Here is a 22,123-nt window from a genome sequence, read left to right as displayed (position 1 = left end):
AATTAGGTCAGTCCACAAAAGGACTGAAAATATACATGACTTTCCTGTAACTGTACGACAGCATAAAGGTACTTTATTGTTGATACTAGGCGCACTGGGACAGTAATGCTCAAATGAAGACCACTAACCTCTGAACATTGCTCTCCCCTTTTTACTGTGCCTTTGGTCTCCAGTGGAGGGTCAGTAGGAGCATCTCCAGCCACTTTTGAATGCTTTCAGAGACATGAAATTCACCGCCTTTATATTATAGCAAGGGATTTTTAGTTTTGGTAAAGCACCTTTTTAGATATCCATAAACTGACAGCATTATCATTTTAACACTGAGCTGATCTCCTCACTGGGCAGTGATACATCTTCTATAATTGGCCTCAGCGCTCCTGAGCAAGAGAAGGGGAAAAAATCAGTTTGCGTTCCTGATCACTATCCTATGACACTTGCCAAAAAGTGTAGGTAGTGTGGAGGATAAGAGGGTTAGTGTTGCCTCTGGAATCATCCCCCTGGATGAATTAGGACCTTCAGGAGAGGTGACTCGAAATGCAACTAAAAGTAGCTTCCATGGTTGGAGTACTGTCAAAAAACGTCATAAATGTAGCGCGGAAATCGAAGCTGGCACTTCGAGCTTTTCGAACATCATTTGAAAGATATTAAAACTGTGGGGAGAACGTTGTGAGGAGAACTTATCTTCTCTACTTCTAAACCAGATGTCAGATCACAACATCCTCTGCTTCACCCAAATGAGCTTCTAATTTACATCCTCATCCACCGAAGTGGTCAAAGAGATGGGAGGGGGAAGGAAAAGATATTAAAAAATCACTGTGAGCTCAGCCAGTGTTTTAATCTCAGTGCCTCATGCAAGCATGTTATTTTTTCATTGCAGAATGAATGGCTAACTGCAAACATTGAGGGGGTGGGGCGAGATAAGAATCTTTATTTTCTGACATATAAACTGATTTTACATTGGTGTTTTCAGTTTTGGATTCCAGGAGACTGGCGTCTGTGAGCTGGCTCCTGGCATTTACACCGCCCATACCCTGGCACCAGATACATAGGCCCAGTTTCTCATGCGAGTTATCTCGGGTCTCTGTCCAGATCACAGATTTTGTAAGTAGACAAGAGTGCATTAGGAATCAAAATATGCATCCTTGTTCTCTGCCCAATATGAATTAGCAAGCCCAAGTTTAATACTTAATTCTGAATTGCAGTCAAGCATTTACTGGAGAAAGTATAGGATGTTCAGCGTGTTCTCCTGTCACCACAGAAAGCAGAAAAGTAACACTGAGCTAGACTACTGTATAAAAGTTAAACTACCTGTTTCAGATTTATTTACAGATAAAATAATATGTCAAAACAAAAAGACATGGCAATATGTCAACCATAGAATACTTATACAATAGAACTAGAATCAATCTAAAAGGAGTTATTATACTGTTAGAAAAGTGTTCCTTACAATATGTTCTCAACAAGCCCTTGGAAACCCAAGGGATAACTTTTGTCTTCATCGCTTGGGTGGCAAATCAGTTGAAATCAATGGAAATAAAAATTGGTTGGTTTCTAAAACTGGCAGTTGATCCTCCTTGCCAGTTTACTGTGTAAGTGGTGAAGATGAAAATTAACACCCCCCCCCCCACCTCAGTGGTAACTTAGAAAAGATGAGATATCACAGAGCCCCTATTGGCTCCTACAGGTGGTAAGGTGAATAAAGAACCAGAGACCATAATAGGGTCCCTGGATTATTGAAGTGAACTTTCTTTTATATAAAAGTATAACTGTTGAGAATGGTCAGCTTTGAAGGAATTAGTCATCAAAACAACAATGGTGTTTTACCCCAAGACATTGATGCCAATCTTAAAGCGCACTTTACAATAGATTTTCGTATCCTACATTACAACAGTGACTACACTTCAAAAGTACTTAATTGGTACTTTCTAAATGCAGTTCTTTCTTTTTACAGTGGATTTACTAATTATTAATGGTTTAGCAATCATCTACTAATCATTTGGAAAACCAAGTAGTCTGCATCCTCATCTGCAAAGCTGCACACAATAATACTTTTGAATCTAGTTCCAGAGCCATCAATGGGAATTTATTTTACTAGTCATCTGTTTTCCTGCAGATTGAAATCTCCATTTTGTAACTTAGTGAAGGAAGACAGTCTCCATTTTGATCCTAGCCAATAAAAATATACATTAATGAAGACAGAAATTCCTTATTTGTCACATGGGAATTGCAATGAGAAGGGGTTAATTAATAATCTTGTTGTGCGGGGTCCTTTAGGGAAGAGCGATCATAACATGATAGAATTCTTCATTAAGATGGGAAGTGAAGTACTCCAATCTGAAACTAGGGTCCTAAATCTAAACAAAGGAAACTACAAAGTTATGAGGAGTGAGTTGGCTATGATAGATTGGGAAGCTTCATTAAAAGGCATGGCGGTGGATAGGCAATGGCTAACATTTAAGGAACGAATCCATGAATTACAACAATTAGACATTCCTTTCTGGCGCAAAAACACAAAAGGAAAAACGGCCCAACCATGGCTAACAAAAGAAATTAAGGATAGTATTAGATCCAAAGAGGAGTCATATAAAGCTGCCAGAAAAAGTAGCAAGCCTTAGGATTGGGAACTGTTTAGAATTCAGCAAAAAAGGACCAAGAGATTGATTAAGAGGGGGAAAATAGAGTATGAGAGTAAACTTGTAAGGAACATAAAAGTGGACTGTAAAAGCTTCTACAAGTATGTAAAAAGAAAAAGATTAGTGAAGACGGGAGAATTTATAATGGGGAACAAGGAAATGGCAAACCAATTAAACAAATACTTTGGTTCTGTCTGTACAGAAGAGGACAGAAAGAACTTCCCAGAAATGCTAGGGAGCCATGGGACTAGTGAGAAGGAGGAATTAAAGGAAACTAGTATTCGTAAAAAAATAATGCTGGAAGCCGATAAATCCCCAGGGCCTGATGATCTGCATCCCAGAGTACTAAAAGAGGTAGCCGTGGAAATAATGGATGCATTAGTTGTCATCTTCTAAAATTCATAGAAACATAGAAAATAGGAGCAAGAGTAGGCCATTCGGCCCTTCGAGCCTGCTCCGCCATTCAAAATGATCATGGCTGATCGTCTAACTCAGTACCCTGTTCCCGTTTTTTCCCCATATCCCTTGATCCCTTTAGCATTAAGAAATATATCTATCTCCTTGAATACATCTAATGACATGGCCTCCACTGCCTTCTGCGGTAGAGAATTCCACAGGTTCACCACCCTCTGAGTGAAGAAATTTCTCCTCATCTCAGTTCTAAATGGCATACTCCGTATCCTGAGACTGTGACCCCTGGTTCTGGACTCCCCAGCCATCGGGAACATCCTCCCTGCATCTAGTCTGTCTAGTCCTGTTAGAATTTTATATGTTTCGATGCGATCACCTCTCATTCTTCTAGTTGATGGGGTGTTCTGTGCAAGCACGCAAAGCAAGTAGGTTCTAACAATTGCACCCTGGCCATTGGGAAAGCCAGCAACCTCATGAAACTGAATGGCCCTATCTCGCTGCTGCCTTGCTGTGATACCAAAGGTGATGAATTCCCTAGCTCTCCTGTTAAGTTAGTCACCCAACAAATGCATGCCCGTGGCTGCTTTCCTGCACCATAAAAGTTGAGTATGGTGGTCACCTTCATAGCCACAGTTCCAGTGTCAAAGGTAGACTATTTTACACAGAAGAGAGGACTTTGGTGGTAAGACCATAAGAGATAGGAGCAGGAGTAGGCCATTAGGCCCCTCGAGCCTGCTCCGCCATTCAATGAGATCTTGGCTGATCTGATTTTTACCTCAACTCCACTTTCCCGCCTTTTCCCCATATCCTTTGATTCCCTTGCTGATCAAAACTTTGTCTAACTCAGCCTTGAATGTATTCAATGACTCAGCCTCCACAACTTTTTGGGGTAAAGAATATCAAAGATTCACGACCCTCTGGGAGAAGAAATTCCTCCTCATTTCTGTCTTAAACAGGTGACCCCTTTTTCTGAGACTATGCCCCCTAGTTTTAGATTCTCCCATAAGGGGTAACAACCTCTCAGCATCTACCCTAGCGAGTCCCCTCAGAATCTTGTATGTTTCAATAAGATCTCCTCTCATTCTTCTAAACTCCAATGAGTATAGACCCAACCTGTTCAATCTCTCCTCATAAGACAACCCTTCCATACCCGGAATCAACCTAGTGAACCTCCTCTGAACTGCCTCCAATGCAAGTATGTCCTTCCTTAAATAAGGGCACCAGAACTGTATGCAGTACTCCAGGTGTGGTCTCACCAGCACCCTGTACAGTTGTAGCATGACTTCCCTGCTTTTATATTCCATCCCCCTAGAAATAAAGGCCAATATTCCATTTGCCTTCCGGATTACCTGCTACACCTGTATGTTGACTTTTTGTGTTTCATGTACGAGGACACCCAGATCCCTCTGTACCGCAGCATTTTGTAGTATTTCTCCATTCAAATAATATTTTGCTTTTTTATTTTTCCTCCCAAAGTGGATGACTTCACATTTTCCCACATTATATTCCATCTGCCAAATTTTTGCCCATATGCTTAAAGTGTCTGCAAAGGGATATTGACAGGTTGTGTCCTCATCGCAACTTGCTTTTCCACCTATCTTTGTATCATCAGAAAATTTGGCTACAAGACACTCTGTTCCTTCATCCAAGTCATTGATATATATTGTAAATAGTTGAGGCCCCAGCACTGAGCCCTGCGGCACCCCACTAGTTACAGATTGCCATTTTGAAAATGACCCTTTTATCCCGACTTTTTGTTTTCTGTTAGTTAGCCAATCCTCTATCCGTGCCAGTATATTACCCCCAACACCATGTGCTCTTATCTTGTGCAGTAATCTTTTATGTGGCACCTTATTGAATGCTTTTTCGAAATCCAAATATACTGCATCCATTGGTTCCCCTTTATCCACCCTGCCTATTACTTCCTCAAAGAACTCTAATAAATTTATCAGACAAGATTTCCCCTTCATAAAACCATGTTGACTCTCTTTGATTGTATTATGAGTCTCCAAATATCCTGCTACTACTTCCTTAATAATGGATTCTAGCATTTTCCCAATGACAGATGTTAGGCTAACTGGTCTAGAGTTACCTGCTTTCTGTCCCACTCCCTTCTTGAATAGGGATTATAGATTATGGAACAGTTCCTACAGATTGGAGGGTGGCAAATGTAACCCCACTATTTAAAAAAGGAGGGAGAGGGAAAACAGGGAACAGCAGACCATTTAGCCTAACATCAGTAGTAGGGAAAATGCTAGATTCTATTATAAAGGATGTGATAACAGGACACTTAGAAAATATCAACGGAATTAGACAAAGTCAACATGGATTTATGAAAGGGAAATCATGTTTGACAAACCTACTGGAGTTTTTTGAGGATGTAACTGGTAGAATAGATAAGGGAGAACCAGTGGATGGGGTTTATTTGGATTTTCAGAAGGCCTTTGTAAAGTCCCACAGAAGAGGTTAGTGTGCAAAATTAAAGCACATGGGATTGGTGGTAATATACTGGCATGGATTGAAAATTGGTTAACAGACAGGAAACAGAGAGTAGGAATAAATGGGTCTTTTTCAGAGTGGCAGACAGTGACTAGTGGGTACCGCTATTCACAATATATATCAATGATTTGGATGAGGGAACCAAATGTAATATTTCCAAGTTTGCTGATGACACAAAACTAGGTGGGATCGTGAGTTGTGAGGAGGATGCAAAGTGGCTTCAAGGTGATTTAGACAAGTTGAGTGAGAGGGCAAATACATGGCAGATGCAGTATAATGTGGATAAATGTGAAGTTATCCACTTCGGAAGGAAAAACAGAAAGGCAGAATGTTATTTAAATGGTGATAGATTTGGAAATGTTGATGTTCAAAGGGACCTGGGTGTCCTTCTACACCAGTCACTGAAAGCAAACGTGCAGGTGCAGCAAGTAGTTAGGAAGGCAAATGGTATGTTGGCCTTCATTGCAAGACGATTTGAATACAGGAGCAAAGATGTCTTACTGCGGTTATACAGGGCCTTGGTGAGACCACACCTGGAGTATTGTGTGCAGTTTTGGTCTCCTTACCTAAGAAAGGATATACTTGCCATAGAGGGAGTGCAGCGAAGGTTCACCAGACTGATTCCTGGGATGGCAGGACTGTCGTATGAGGAGAGATTGGGTTGACTCGGCCTGTATTCACTCGAGTTTAGAAGAATGAGAGGGGATCTCATTAAAGCATATAAAATTCTGACAGGGCTAGAAAGACTGGATGCAGGGAGGATGTTTTCCCTGGCTGGGGGGGTCCAAAACGAGGGGTCACAGTCTCAGGATACGGGGTAGAACAATTAGGACTGAGATGAGGAGAAATTTCTTCACTCAGAGGGTGGTGAACCTGTGGAATACTCTACCACAGAAGGCTGTGAAGGCCAAATCACTGAATATATTTAAGAAGGAGCTAGATAGATTTCTAGACACAAAAGGCATCAAGGGGTATGGGGAGAGAGCGGGAATATGGTATTGAGATAGAGGATCAGCCATGATCATATTAAATGGTAGAGCAGGTTCGAAGGGCCGAATGGCCTACTCCTGCTCCTATTTTCTATGTTTCTATGAACTTTCTGGTTGTTTGGTTCAAATGCACACTGCTAAATTTATGGAGGTACTTGGGGAGGAGGGTGGAAAACATACTTTTTTTAAAAGAAAATTTGTTTTCCAAGTTTTTAGTGGAAGAATTATCCACCAATTTTATTTTTCCTTTCAATAATCAAATTGTCTCAGGGGTGTAACCTATTTTTTCTAACTTTACTGATGCAAAACATTTAGATTTTTTTTTAAATCGTGTGCTGATTTTATCTATGCTGTGGTTGTTTTCTGACTTACACAGCCGGTAGTTTCATTCTTTATTGTCTAAACTGCCATGATCTGTATGACATTTCTTGCATGCCTATCTCTCGCTCCATCTGCGTGCCAGTCAATCCTACTGTCCACCCGTGAGTATCTGTGTGCTTGGCTAGTACAAAGTGTGTGAGGGTGTGTGCATGCCTGGGAGAGAAAGATGCAAAGATACTGCCATCTGGTTGGGTTAGGGGCAACCGGATAAGTTTTGAAGTAAAGATTATTTTTACACAAAGACTTTATGTGTTGTAGCTACCTCAATAACACTTGTTGAAAAAATGTACAATATGCTGATGTTGTATTCAGTTGCTAACAGTGTAAATAACAAAGGCTTTATTCTTTGTGTCAGTAATTATTATGCTGATTCGAAAATCAGAAAATAGCATAATCAGTATTCATGTTTAGTGTGGTAATTTAAATAACTAAGTATTTACTGGAATCAGTGTTTATTTTCAGTTACTTGCTTGCTGGGAACGTAAAAACAGATGATCTTGGAAATAGCTAGGCAATTTGTTCAAGTGCCGGCTAAAATGTCTCTCCCTGGTATGTTCTTGTGATGTGGAGATGTATTCTCCCTAGTATGTTCCTGTGATGTGGAGATGTATTCTCCCTAGTATGTTCCTGTGATGTGGAGATGTATTCTCCCTAGTATGTTCCTGTGATGTGGAGATGTACTCTCCCTAGTATGTTCCTGTGATGTGGAGATGTATTCTCCCTAGTATGTTCTTGTGATGTGGAGATGTATTCTCCCTAGTATGTTCCTGTGATGTGGAGATGTACTCTCCCTAGTATGTTCTTGTGATGTGGAGATGTACTCTCCCTAGTATGTTCCTGTGATGTGGAGATGTATTCTCCCTAGTATGTTCCTGTGATGTGGAGATGTATTCTCCCTGGTATGTTCTTGTGATGTGGAGATGTATTCTCCCTAGTATGTTCCTGTGATGTGGAGATGTATTCTCCCTAGTATGTTCCTGTGATGTGGAGATGTATTCTCCCTAGTATGTTCCTGTGATGTGGAGATGTATTCTCCCTAGTATGTTCCTGTGATGTGGAGATGTATTCTCCCTAGTATGTTCCTGTGATGTGGAGATGTATTCTCCCTAGTATGTTCTTGTGATGTGGAGATGTATTCTCCCTAGTATGTTCCTGTGATGTGGAGATGTACTCTCCCTAGTATGTTCCTGTGATGTGGAGATGTACTCTCCCTAGTATGTTCCTCTGATGTGGAGATGTACTCTCCCTAGTATGTTCCTGTGATGTGGAGATGTATTCTCCCTGGTATGTTCCTGTGATGTGGAGATGTACTCTCCCTAGTATGTTCCTCTGATGTGGAGATGTATTCTCCCTGGTATGTTCCTGTGATGTGGAGATGTATTCTCCCTAGTATGTTCCTCTGATGTGGAGATGTATTCTCCCTAGTATGTTCCTGTGATGTGGAGATGTATTCTCCCTAGTATGTTCCTGTGATGTGGAGATGTACTCTCCCTAGTATGTTCCTGTGATGTGGAGATGTATTCTCCCTAGTATGTTCCTGTGATGTGGAGATGTATTCTCCCTAGTATGTTCCTGTGATGTGGAGATGTATTCTCCCTAGTATGTTCCTGTGATGTGGAGATGTATTCTCCCTAGTATGTTCCTGTGATGTGGAGATGTATTCTCCCTAGTATGTTCCTGTGATGTGGAGATGTATTCTCCCTAGTATGTTCCTGTGATGTGGAGATGTACTCTCCCTAGTATGTTCCTGTGATGTGGAGATGTATTCTCCCTAGTATGTTCTTGTGATGTGGAGATGTACTCTCCCTAGTATGTTCCTGTAATGTGGAGATGTACTCTCCCTAGTATGTTCCTGTGATGTGGAGATGTATTCTCCCTAGTATGTTCTTGTGATGTGGAGATGTACTCTCCCTAGTATGTTCCTCTGATGTGGAGATGTATTCTCCCTAGTATGTTCCTCTGATGTGGAGATGTATTCTCCCTAGTATGTTCCTCTGATGTGGAGATGTACTCTCCCTAGTATGTTCCTCTGATGTGGAGATGTACTCTCCCTAGTATGTTCCTGTGATGTGGAGATGTACTCTCCCTAGTATGTTCCTGTGATGTGGAGATGTACTCTCCCTAGTATGTTCCTGTGATGTGGAGATGTATTCTCCCTAGTATGTTCTTGTGATGTGGAGATGTACTCTCCCTAGTATGTTCCTCTGATGTGGAGATGTATTCTCCCTAGTATGTTCCTCTGATGTGGAGATGTATTCTCCCTAGTATGTTCCTGTGATGTGGAGATGTATTCTCCCTAGTATGTTCCTGTGATGTGGAGATGTACTCTCCCTAGTATGTTCTTGTGATGTGGAGATGTACTCTCCCTAGTATGTTCTTGTGATGTGGAGATGTACTCTCCCTAGTATGTTCCTGTGATGTGGAGATGTATTCTCCCTAGTATGTTCCTCTGATGTGGAGATGTACTCTCCCTAGTATGTTCCTGTGATGTGGAGATGTACTCTCCCTAGTATGTTCCTCTGATGTGGAGATGTACTCTCCCTAGTATGTTCCTCTGATGTGGAGATGTATTCTCCCTAGTATGTTCCTGTGATGTGGAGATGTATTCTCCCGAGTATGTTCCTGTGATGTGGAGATGTATTCTCCCTAGTATGTTCCTGTGATGTGGAGATGTACTCTCCCTAGTATGTTCTTGTGATGTGGAGATGTACTCTCCCTAGTATGTTCTTGTGATGTGGAGATGTACTCTCCCTAGTATGTTCCTGTGATGTGGAGATGTATTCTCCCTAGTATGTTCCTCTGATGTGGAGATGTACTCTCCCTAGTATGTTCCTGTGATGTGGAGATGTACTCTCCCTAGTATGTTCCTCTGATGTGGAGATGTACTCTCCCTAGTATGTTCCTCTGATGTGGAGATGTATTCTCCCTAGTATGTTCCTGTGATGTGGAGATGTATTCTCCCGAGTATGTTCCTGTGATGTGGAGATGTATTCTCCCTAGTATGTTCCTGTGATGTGGAGATGTATTCTCCCTAGTATGTTCCTGTGATGTGGAGATGTACTCTCCCTAGTATGTTCCTCTGATGTGGAGATGTACTCTCCCTAGTATGTTCCTCTGATGTGGAGATGTATTCTCCCTAGTATGTTCCTGTGATGTGGAGATGTATTCTCCCGAGTATGTTCCTGTGATGTGGAGATGTATTCTCCCTAGTATGTTCCTGTGATGTGGAGATGTATTCTCCCTAGTATGTTCCTGTGATGTGGAGATGTATTCTCCCTAGTATGTTCCTGTGATGTGGAGATGTATTCTCCCTAGTATGTTCCTGTGATGTGGAGATGTATTCTCCCTAGTATGTTCCTGTGATGTGGAGATGTATTCTCCCTGGTATGTTCCTGTGATGTGGAGATGTATTCTCCCTAGTATGTTCCTGTGATGTGGAGATGTATTCTCCCTAGTATGTTCTTGTGATGTGGAGATGTATTCTCCCTAGTATGTTCTTGTGATGTGGAGATGTACTCTCCCTAGTATGTTCCTGTGATGTGGAGATGTATTCTCCCTAGTATGTTCTTGTGATGTGGAGATGTATTCTCCCTAGTATGTTCTTGTGATGTGGAGATGTATTCTCCCTAGTATGTTCTTGTGATGTGGAGATGTATTCTCCCTAGTATGTTCCTGTGATGTGGAGATGTATTCTCCCTAGTATGTTCTTGTGATGTGGAGATGTATTCTCCCTAGTATGTTCTTGTGATGTGGAGATGTACTCTCCCTAGTATGTTCTTGTGATGTGGAGATGTATTCTCCCTAGTATGTTCTTGTGATGTGGAGATGTATTCTCCCTAGTATGTTCTTGTGATGTGGAGAACATACTCCCTAGTATGTTCCTCTGTGTGTTAGTTTTAATGAGCTTATAAATGCATTTACAAATTTTGTGTTTGTGGACTCACGAAAACTCACAGACAGAGGAAATGAAAATCAGCGGTTTATATCACGGGTGGCCGATTCACTGAGCCAGTTTTACCCGGGCGGCATGTTGAAAATCTACCTCACAGTGGGTTCTATTTGAACTCCCACGTATGATCCAAAAGTAATGAGATTGATTTCTGCCTTCAGTTGTGGGCCCCACATGCTGCCAAATTTTATTGTTGGCATGCCTATCTGGGTAAGATCCCAACCAGGAGTCAAATGCTTCACCATAGATAAGAATGCAAAGTATTGCCAATCACTCCTGGCTCCTCTGGTGCACCACTTTGTGTCTGGTTACAAAGTAATATTATCAGAACTATGACCTATGAGAGAAACACACTCTATTTACTAGAGAACTGTGTAGGGACTAAACAAAGGGAGAAAACACTTTGTAAAACAATTTGGGAATGTCGTAATAAAAATGGGCACAATATATGTAAAGAAGATATATCTGAGACTTGCTTAAATCCAAAGTAAGTGGGAGACCTCCAGGGTCCTATGGTTGCATCTTGGAGTGATGGAATAGGAAGGCTAGGGGCATAGTTCTGAGAACAGAGGGCACCATCTGGGTGCTTCAGGAGGTGTCCAACCTAATGGGATATGGTAAGGCAAATGGCAAGAAATGGGGCAGGAAACAATAGGAGTTGGATGGAACAGTGGGATAAACTAATTCCAGATAAGGATGATGAAGCGCTGACTAATCAAACATAGGCAATAGTGCTAGCGAGGACATTGTACACGACGTCAGGAAAGGACAGAAATTCAGTAAAGTGAAATGTGGTTAAAATGACGGTGCAGTAAAAACGATAACAGACGAGGTAGCTTTAAGAGAAATTAACAAAATGGAGTATCTGAGAAAGCTCTGCAAGGACTACAGATCTGGTCTAAGTTAAGGAAATAACAGGGCAGTAGAAGCAAGAAGTGGCACAGAAAAATTGGAGAAAGAAGAATTGAGTGAAAAGAAAGACAGTTATTTACGTTTGAAAGAAGAAAAGGTTTTATTACAGAATTAGAAAAGTCAGGCCAAGATTGGTGAACAAAAATTCTTTGAGAAGGATCAAAAGAAATTAGGAATAAACTAACCCAATTTGGAAAATAAAAGGGACTTTCTTTTTTCTTTGTTTAATCTTTTCCTCTCCTTTCTTTGATTACTTTTTCTGTTTTTCTCTTTTACTTATTTTTGCCTCTGTTTCCTTCTCTCTTGTTCTCCATCACTGTGGCTGAATGGCAGCCAATGATAGTCTTTTAAAATATGTATCATGGTAGTCTTGATCAGATGAACCTTCAGGATGCATTTGGTTCATAGGCCTCATGGTGGCTGTCATCACTAAGTAGTTACCAAAAAAAAGTCTGTTTTGCATGTAACCACTTGCAGTCTGACCTAGGAAAAACTTATAACAAAATATGAATGCACCTGGGTCGCCAAATATGCTGAGTCTTGGGTCTCAGTAACAAACAAAAATGTTGCTCAGCAGGTATTGGTCTTAGATCAGACCCGCTTGGAGTATTGTAGAACTAACATTACAAGACTTATACTACTTGTTGCACATTGTACTGTTGTCAGTCAAGACGTGTACATGTATGCATGCACACAGTTCTGTTCACTGTTACCAAAAGGCCAATTGGACAGTCTCCAACATTGTATAGTTTAATAATGAAGTTGAAACCCCAGATGTCCAGTGGATCACTATGGAACTTAATCAAGTTTGCCTTGCACCACTAGCAGTTATACTGCAGCTGGTATGAAGTTGAAGCAGTGTGAAAAGTACCCCACACTACTTGCCAAAATGTAATGGTCCATCAGTGGAGCAATGTCAGAGAGAAAAGAAAACAACTTGTATTCACATAGCGCCTTTCACATCCTCGGGATTTCCCCAAGTGCTTCACAACCAATTAAGTTCTATTGTTGTAATGTAGGCAAAAATGGCAGCCAACAAGGACTCACAAACAGCAAATGAGATAAATGACCAGTTATCTGTTTTTGGTGGTGTTGGTTGAGGGAGGAATGTTGACCAGGCCACGAGGTGAACTCCCCTGCTCGTCTTCATATAGTGCCATTGGATTATTCACTTCCATATAAACAAGGTTTAAGACTTTGTTCAAGAGATGTTCACTCCTCAGGTTTACTACAACTTTTGGGTTCACATATAAAGTTCAGTGTAACTCGACCAAAAGTTACCAATAGAGTCACGGATAGAATCTGTCTGATTGCTTGAGATTGATGTAGCTGTCATTTTGTGTATAATGGAAATTGCAACCATGTCCTATTGATTGATAGCTTTAATGCCTTTCATTATACAATAATTGCTCTCCACCCCATGAAGGAAATGCCCAGCCAGTATTGAATTCCATACATCAGCTGAACCGAAGAGACAGGAGGATTTGAATCTTTTAATAAATTTGCTATGAACTTGCATACTTCTGCCCAGAATTTCAGAATGTGGGAAATTCCAGATCAAAAAGAGCCAAAAGCAGGTACTTATTGTCAGGAATTTTGTATATTATTGAAAAATCTATTCAAGCAGGTGGAGATTATAGGCACCAGGTGCAGGTTTGCAAATTAACAAGTGTAATTAACTAGTGTAACAGGAAGCACGTGTACAATCCGAAGATAATATTAGCATTCCTCTAATTCAACACCCAAGAAACTTGGCCAGAGGTTAAATTTAATGATCTCCAAACTATTTAAGGCTGCAACCTATCCTACATCAGTATTAATACAATATTTGTTTTCATGACCAAAAAAATGTTAATTGCAATTTGTATGAGTGAGCCTTTTCTTTTACCATTGTAGTCATCTTAGATGTGTGTGCATATATGTGTGTGCAAGCAAGAGAGCTGGCCCTAACAAGTGCAGCCAGGAGTTTAAAAAATATATATTGCTGGGATTTGAGCCTTAGAAGTAGGGCGAGGAAGTTTTTTTGTTATCGTCTTCAGGAGTAGGGCTGGGCCACAAAAAGGGTCCAGATTTTCTTTTTACATTGGTGGCAGTGTGTGTGATACCTGTGTCTACAGTGTGCCAGGTAAATGTTAACACAAAAGGCATTATTCAAAATGACCGAGGAAGTTGGACAGGAGGTACTCACATATGCTTCTCTTACTTTTATGAGAGTTGATTCACACTGCCTGACATTTACTAATACAATAGTGTAACCCAGGGGTGTAACAATAGTAACCCTTTGTGATCTGAACTGGGTACTTACCTTCAGAAGGGATCTAGATGAGTTCCTGCAAGTGGAAGATTTCTGGAGTTATGTCGAGCCAGCAGTGGAGCTTGCTTGATTGTCTTTGTGGGGGATCAGAGAGGAATTTCCCAGAATGCATTTTAAATTGGCCGAAGTTTTTTGTCTCTCCCAGGAAATTGCATGAATGGGGGTGGAAGAGGGGAGGGGGGTGGGTGGGTGTTGGTGATGCACATAGGCTGCACAATGTCTGGATGGGATAGGTTGGATGGACTAGTTGGTCATTTCTTGTCCCTCTTTCTTGTATGCTTGGAATCTCTTTTGAAGGTGGATCAAGCAAACAGTTGGAGATGAGGCCAAATAGGATTTGCTAAACTGCTTTATTCCCACCATATCAAGGCCCCGATTTTAATTGAGGGCTAATTTTCAGTGGGTGGGCAGTGGTGTGAGTTAGCAACTTACCTGCTGCTCCAGAAATGAGACCGGGGTTTATTTTAACTCCTGAGCTTCGTTTAACCCACTGGCTGGGCAGGAAGTCAACAGGCAGCAGTGGTAAAATTACTTGTCCTGGAGGCCATCCGTCGAGACCAGGTAAGTGATGAGGTCGGCTGCAGCGGCTGTACTGATAGGGTCACATGATTGTAAAGTCCCTGGCAGGGAGCCCAGCCTTTTTTTGTGGGCCCAGAGGAGTGCACCTGCTCCTCCGGGGCCCACAAAGAAAGATTTATAAAGAAGCAAAACTTACTTTTTTGGACCTCTTCTTGCCCTGATCTTCTTTGCCACTCTATTGGCCTGGCTGGAAATGCACATCCGCTTCCTGCTCAGGCTGCCAAGTTAAGATTGCAATTGTGTCTGGTTGATGTCATTAGGACCTGATATGTATATGGAAAAAAGGACCCCACTGGCTTTGGATGGGTGTCTTTACCACCTGCTCAGATGAGTAGGTTAAAATTGCGATCAGTTGGCTCCTGGTGCCTCCAGGGCAGGTAAGTAACCTGGGTTTTTTTAACTGCCCACCGCCCGGTTTCCGTCGGGCAGGTAGGGTTCAAATCATCCCCAGAGCAACGGTTATGATTGGATTCACTTATTCCAATCAGTACAACTTGTTTTTGCTTAATAATATAAAATAATGAATATGCTATGCTTCCCCACATCAGTGGATTATCTGGCTTGATAATTAAAATAATTTCTGACTGTTCTTGGCAGCATTCTATTTCAAAAGCTTATCAGGCTGTCTGTGTCTCAGTGTTTTACCTCTCACTCGTCACAGCCAGAAAGGGAAAGCCTGTCAAACTCTTTGCTGACTACTAGGGATCAGCAAATCTGTAACAAAATGGATGTGAAACATTAATTGATTACTGAGACAAACTATCAAACTGCTAACTTCCACAATCAATGGGGAGTCAACATTAAAACTAGAATCATTAACATCTTGACTAACTATCATCTCAGAGCCTTTTTTAAAAAATTGCAGAAATACACTATGCTTCAAACTTATTAACATTTCTATGGAAAAATGTATGAAAAAATCCTGAAACATGACATCATGGTATTCGGGAATTTTTATCTGTTCACTTTTTTGTGTAAACTGTGTATCAATGGCTTTGATTATTCTTGTACTCAGAAATGAATGGCCTTTATTTTACATCAGCCTGGCTCAGCACTATTGCCTCTGACTCAGAAGACTCAGAAGGCCCTCTCCAGGTCTTCAGCATATAATCTAGGCTGACAATTCTGTGTAGTATTGAGCAGGGCTATCTTGTCGGTGGTCCTGTCTTGCAGATCAAAAATTAAACCGAGGCTCTGTCTGCTTTTTCAGATTGAAGTAAAAGACCCCATGATAATATTTGAAGAAGAGCAGGAAGTTCTTCTGGTGTCCTGGCTAAAATTCATCATTCAACAAATACCAGCAAAAAGATTTGTTGGTCGCTTATCTTATTTGCTGTGCACGAATTTGCTGCCGTGTTTGCTGGCAAAACAACAGTGACCATTTCAAAAGTCACTTCCTGTCAACATTTTCTATTCTAAATTCTTACGCCCACGTTTGTAATGGAAAATCTGTGTAAATTTATCACATTGTAATTATAAGCTCTTTCCAGTAATGGGGTTGTAGCTGTGTTTATATATATATATATATATATATATATATATGCATTTAATTTTTATACTTTTTCCTTTTTAAAAGCTGAGCATGTACAGCAAGGCGGTTTGTAAAGTGTACCACAATAGAGCTAAGTATCTGGTGTTTAGCAGTATTGGGGGAGGGAGGTTGTGGTAATTAGCAACACTGGAGGATGACCCTGAGGTTTGCTAACACTCAGCAGATGGTCTTGGGAATTGGTAGCACTGGGGTGGAGTTCATAGAATCATAGAAACATAGAAAATAGGAGCAGGAGTAGGCCATTCAGCCTTCAGAGCCTGCTCCGCCATTCGATGTGATCATGGTTGATCCTCCAGCTCAAAATCATTTTACCACTCTCTCCCCATAGCCCTTGATGCCTTTTGTGTCTAGAAATCTGTCTAGCTCCTTCTTAAATATATTCAGTGACTTGGCCTCCGCAGCCTTCTGTGGTAGAGAATTCCACAGGTTCACCACCCTCTGAATGAAGAAATTTCTCCTCATCTCAGTCCTAAATGTCCTACCCTGTATTCTGAGACTGTGCTCCCTCATTCTAGAACCCCCAGCCAGGGGAAACAGCCTCCCTGCATCCAGTCTGTCTAGCCCTGTCAGAATTTTATATATTTCAATGAGATCCCCTCTCATTCTTCTAAACTTGAGTGAATACAGGCCAAGTCGACCCAATTTCTCCTCATACGACAGTCCTGCCATCCCAGGAATCAGTCTGGTGAACCTTTGCTGCACTCCCTCAATGGCAAGAATATCGTTTCTTAGGTAAGGAGACCAAAACTGCATACAATACTCCAGGTGTGGTCTCACCAAGGCCCTGTATAACTGCAGTAAGACGTCCTTGCTCCTGTATTCAAATCCTTTTGCTATGAAGGCTAACATACCATTTGCCTTCCTAACTGCTTGCTGCACCTGCATGTTTGCTTTCAGTGACTAGTGTACAAAGACACCCAGGTCCCTTTGTACGTCAACATTTCTCAATCTATCACCATTTTTTTTTATTCGTTCATGGGACGGGGGTGTCGCTGGCATGGCCAGCATTTATTGCCCATCACTAATTGCCCTTGAGAAGGTGGTGGTGAGCCGCCTTCTTGAATCGCTGCAGTCCGTGTGGTGAAGGTTCTCCAACAGTGTTGTGAGGGAGGGAGTTCCAGGATTTTGACCCAGTGACGATGAAGGAACAGCGACATATTTCCAAGTTGGGATGGTGTGTGACTTGGAGAGGAACGTGCAGGTGGCGTTGTTCCCATGTGCCTGCTAATAATATTTAAATAATACTCTGCCTTTCTGTTTTTCCTTCCGAAGTGGATAACTTCACATTTATCCACGTTATACTGCATCTGCCATGTATTTGCCCACTCACTCAACTTGTCTAAATTGCACTGAAGCCTCGATGCATCCTCCTCACAATTCACCTAGTTTTGTGTCATCAGCAAACTTGGAAATATTCCATTTGGCTCCCTCATCCAAATCATTGATATATATTGTGAATAGCTGGGGCCCAAGTACCGATCCCTGCGGTACCCCATTAGTCACCGCCTGCCATCCCGAAAAAGACCCATTTATTCCTACTCTCTGTTTCCTGTCTGTTAACCAATTTTCAATCCATGCTAGTATATTACCCCCAATTCCACGTGCTTTAATTTTGCACACTAACCTCTTATGTGGGACTTTATCAAAGGCCTCTGAAAATCCAAATACGCCACATCCACTGGTTATCACTTTTCTATTCTACCAGTTACATACTCAAAAAACTCCAGTAGGTTTGTCAACATGATTTCCCTTTCATAAATCCATGTTGACTTTGTCTAATCCCTTTGATATTTTCCAAGTGTCCTGTTATCACATCCTTTAAAATAGACTCTAGCAATTTCCCTACTAATGATGTTAGGCTAACCAGTCAGAAGTTCCCTGTTTTCTCTCTCCCTCCTTTTTTAAATAGTGGGGTTACATTTGTTACCCTCCAATCTGCAGGAACTGTTCCATAATCTATAGAATTTTGGAAGATGACAACTAATGCAACCACTGTTTCCATGGCTACCTCTTTTAGTACTCTGGGATGCAGATTATCAGGGCCTGGGGATTTATTGGCTTTCAGTCCCATTCATTTCTCCAGCACTTTTTTTACTAATACTGATTTCCTTTAATTCCTCCTTGTCACTAGTCCCTTGGTTCCCTAGCATTTCTGGGAAGTTATTTGTGTCCTCTTCCATGAAGACAGAACCAAAGTATTTGTTTAATTGCTCTGCCATTTCCTCGTTCCCCATTATAAATTCTCCTATTTCTGACTGTCAGGGACCTACATTTGTCTTCACTAATCTTTTTCTTTTTACATACATGTAGAAGCTTTTACAGTCCACTTTTATGTTCCTTGCAAATTTACTCTCATACTCTATTTTCCCCCTCTTAATCAATCGCTTGGTCCTTTTTTGCTGAATTCTAAACTGTTCCCAATCCTAAGGCTTGCTACTTTTTCTGGCACCTTTATATGACTCCTCTTTGGATCTAATACTATCCTTAATTTCTTTTGTTAGCCATGATCGGGCCGCTTTTCCTTTTGTATTTTTGTGCCATAAAGGAATGTATAACTGTTTCAATTCATGCATTCGTTCCTTAAACGTTGGCCATTGCCTATCCACCACCATGCCTTTTAATGAAGCATCCCAATCTATCATAGCCAACTCACGTCTCATACTTTTGTAGTTTCCTTTGTTTAGATTTAGGACCCTAGTTTCGGATTGGAGTACTTCACTTTCCATCTTAATGAGGAATTCTATCATGTTATGGTCACTCTTCCCTAAAGGATCCCGCACACCAAGATTATTAATTAACCCCTTCTCATTGTACAATACCAAATCTAGGATAGCCTGTTCCCTGGTTGGTTCCTCAACGTACTGGTCTAAAAAACCATCTCGTACACACTCCAGGAATTCATTCTCCAAAGTATTATTGCTAATTTGGTTTGGCCAGTCTATATGTAGATTAAAGTCACCCATGATTACTGTAGTACCCTTGTTACATGCATCTCTAATTTCCTGTTTGATGCCATCCCCTTCATTACCACTACTGTTTGGAGGCCTATAGACAACTCCCACCACTGTTTTCTGCCCCTTGGTGCTTCTTAATTCTACCCAGACTGATTCTACATCTTGATTCTCTGAGCCAATATCCTTTCTCACTATTTCTCTGATTTCATCCTTTACTAACACCACCACCCCACCTCCTTTTCCTTTCTGCCTGTCCTTCCTAAATATCGAATACCCTTGGATATTCAGCTCCCAGCCTTGGTCACCCTGCAGCCATGTCTCCGTAATCGCAATTATATCGTATCCGTTTACATCTATTTGCGCTGTTAATTCATTTACCTTATTACGAATGCTTCGTGCATTCAGATACAGTGCCTTTAGATTTGTCTTTTTAACATTTTTAGACATTTTAACATTTTTTTGGAACTATGGCCCTATTTGTCTTATTACCATTTTTTCTTACCTGGACCCTATTTGTTGGTGCACTCTTTTGTTTGTACACTCTGTCTCCCTTCCTGACACAATCTGGTTATCCTCACCCCAATCACTTTCCTGCACTGCTTCTTTGTCTTTTCTCTTTAGCATTCTAGATTTCTCTCCACTGGGACCCTCCCCCCCCACCCCCTTATTTAGTTTAAAGCCCTATCTACCTCCCTAGTTATTCGATTTGCTAGAACTCTGGTCCCAGCATGGTTCAGGTGTTGTCCATCCCAACGGAACAGCTCTCTCTTTCCCCAGTACTGGTGCCAATGCCCCACGAATCGAAACCCACTTGTCCCACACCAATCTTTGAGCCACGCATTCATCTCCTTGATCCTATTGACCCTATGCCAATTTGCTCGTGGCCCAGGTAATAATCCAGAGATTATTATCATTGTGGTTCTGCTTTTTAATTTATTCCCTAGCTGCTCAAACTCTCTAGCAGAACATTTTTCTTAGTCCTACCTATGTCGTTAGTACCTACTTGGACCACGACAACTGGATCCTTCCCCTCCCACTCCAAATTCTTCTCCAGCCCGGAGGAGATGTCCTTAACCCTGGCACTGGTTCGGCAACATAGCTTTTGGGACTCATGCTCCTGGCTGCAGAGAACAGTGTCTATCACCCTGACTATACTGTCGCCTACTACAACCACCTGCCTTTTTACTCCCCCCACCTGAACGGCTTCCTGTACCCCAGTGCCGTGGTCAGTTTGCTCGTCCTCCCCGCAGTTCCCGCATTTGTCCACAAGGGTTGCAAGAACCTCGAATCTATTGGACAAGTGCAGGGACTGTGGCTCCTGCGATATTACCTCCTGGATCCCCGTACCTGCCTCACTCGCAGTCACACTCTCCTGTCCCTGACCACGTGTCAATTCTGAAGTATTTAATCTAAGGGGTGTGGCTGCCTCCTGGAGCAAAAGTTCCAAGTAGCTTTCTCCCTCCCTGATGTCTCGCAATGTCCGCAGCTCGGACTCCAGCCCCTCAACTCGGAGCTGAAGTTCCTCGAGCCACAGATACTTACCGCAGATGTAGTTGCCCTGGACAAAAATGTCCACAAGCTCCCACGTATTGCAGCAGCAACACATCTCCTGTTCTCCCATGCAGTATTCACACTGCAGTATTCTCTTGTTGCAGGTCTGCTGCTGCTTTTATCCCCACTCTCGGGCCTCGGTCTGCTGCTGCTTTTATCCCCGCCCTCGGGCCTCGGTCTGCTGCTGCTTTTATCCCCGCCCTCGGGCCTCGGTCTGCTGCTGCTTTTATCCCCGCTCTCGGGCCTCGGTCTGCTTCTGCTTTTATCCCGGCTCTCGGGCCTCTGTTTGCTGCTGCTTTTATCCCCGCTCTCAGGCCTCTGTTTGCTGCTGCTTTTATCCCCGCTCTCGGGCCTCGGTCTGCTTCTGCTTTTATCCCCGCTCTCAGGCCTCTGTTTGCTGCTACTTTTATCCCCGCTCTCGGGCCTCGGTCTGCTGCTGCTTTTATCCCCGCTCTCGGGCCTCGGTCTGCTGCTGCTTTTATCCCCGCTCTCAGGCCTCTGTTTGCTGCTGCTTTTATCCCCGCTCTCAGGCCTCTGTTTGCTGCTGCTTTTATCCCTGCTCGCGGGCCTTGGTCTGCTGCTGCTTTTATCCCTGCTCGCGGCCCTCTGTCAGCTGCTGCTCAGGTCTGCCGCCACTCTGCAGAAAAGGTTAGGAAAAGCAAGGCAAAGCAAAGGAGCACCTCCTTCCCCCACTTCACCGAACTCCCACACTTACCAAAATCTCAAGTTGTTCACTCTGTGCCCGCTGTTGTGTGGCAGCAGGATAGGGGTGCTGGGTTTTGGCAGCATAGAACTTGGGGGGGTGGGGGGTGGAGGATGATCTGTAGTTTGGCAGAACTGGGGTTAGGTGGTGGAATGTGTGGTTTGGCTCATTGCTAACCCATCAGTGAGATGAGGCCGAGCTTGAGTCCAACACTATTGGAGTTGTGGTGGAGGTCCTGTATCTGGCAGTACTGGTTTCTACGTTTTTAATAGAGCCCTGCAAACATTGAATTAATTGCGGGGTTTTTTTATTGGTTTCTGGAAAAATACTCTTTTACTTGGACAGATAAATAATCACAAAGATGCAAATAAATCTATAGATTGCACTCTATGGCCACAGATTTCCACTTCTGCATTCACCAGTCCTCGATATTCCACCCAGTGTAACATTTGTTTACATTCAGATTGCCATTATAAATGTTAATAAATGGATTTCCATTATAAATATTAACAATGTTAAATGTTGTCATAAAAAGTGTACTCATAATTGTGATACAGCAATTGAAGTTTACAGGCAGGAAGTGAGTGCCATTTGCAAGACTTTTAATAAGGTACAGACAGCTGCAGTTTTAATTAAATATCTGGAACTAAAGATCCATGCTCCATTCAGCAATATTGAAGTTTTGATGCTGTGTGA

The 22,123-nt window shown here is 42.1% G+C and overlaps 1 protein-coding gene across 9 annotated transcripts in view; it reads left to right on the top strand.

Moving 5' to 3' along the window:
* LOC137331588 (beta-galactoside alpha-2,6-sialyltransferase 1-like) overlaps positions 1-22,123 on the top strand; it is a 156,726-nt gene that overhangs the window by 4,266 nt on the left and 130,337 nt on the right. Inside the window, exon 1 of one of the 9 annotated variants that reach the window (XM_067995478.1) lies at positions 6,939-7,014. The exons of the other annotated variants lie outside the window; for them this stretch is intronic. The gene's annotated coding sequence lies outside the window, so the exon portion shown is untranslated. Of the gene's footprint in view, positions 1-6,938; positions 7,015-22,123 lie in introns of those variants that run through there. 9 annotated transcript variants of the gene reach the window in all.

The sequence above is a fragment of the Heptranchias perlo genome, chromosome 13, assembly GCF_035084215.1.
Source record: "Heptranchias perlo isolate sHepPer1 chromosome 13, sHepPer1.hap1, whole genome shotgun sequence".
Classification (NCBI taxonomy): domain Eukaryota; kingdom Metazoa; phylum Chordata; class Chondrichthyes; order Hexanchiformes; family Hexanchidae; genus Heptranchias; species Heptranchias perlo.
Note: the sequence above shows the minus strand (reverse complement) of the source record. Positions and strands in the feature narration are given on the sequence as shown.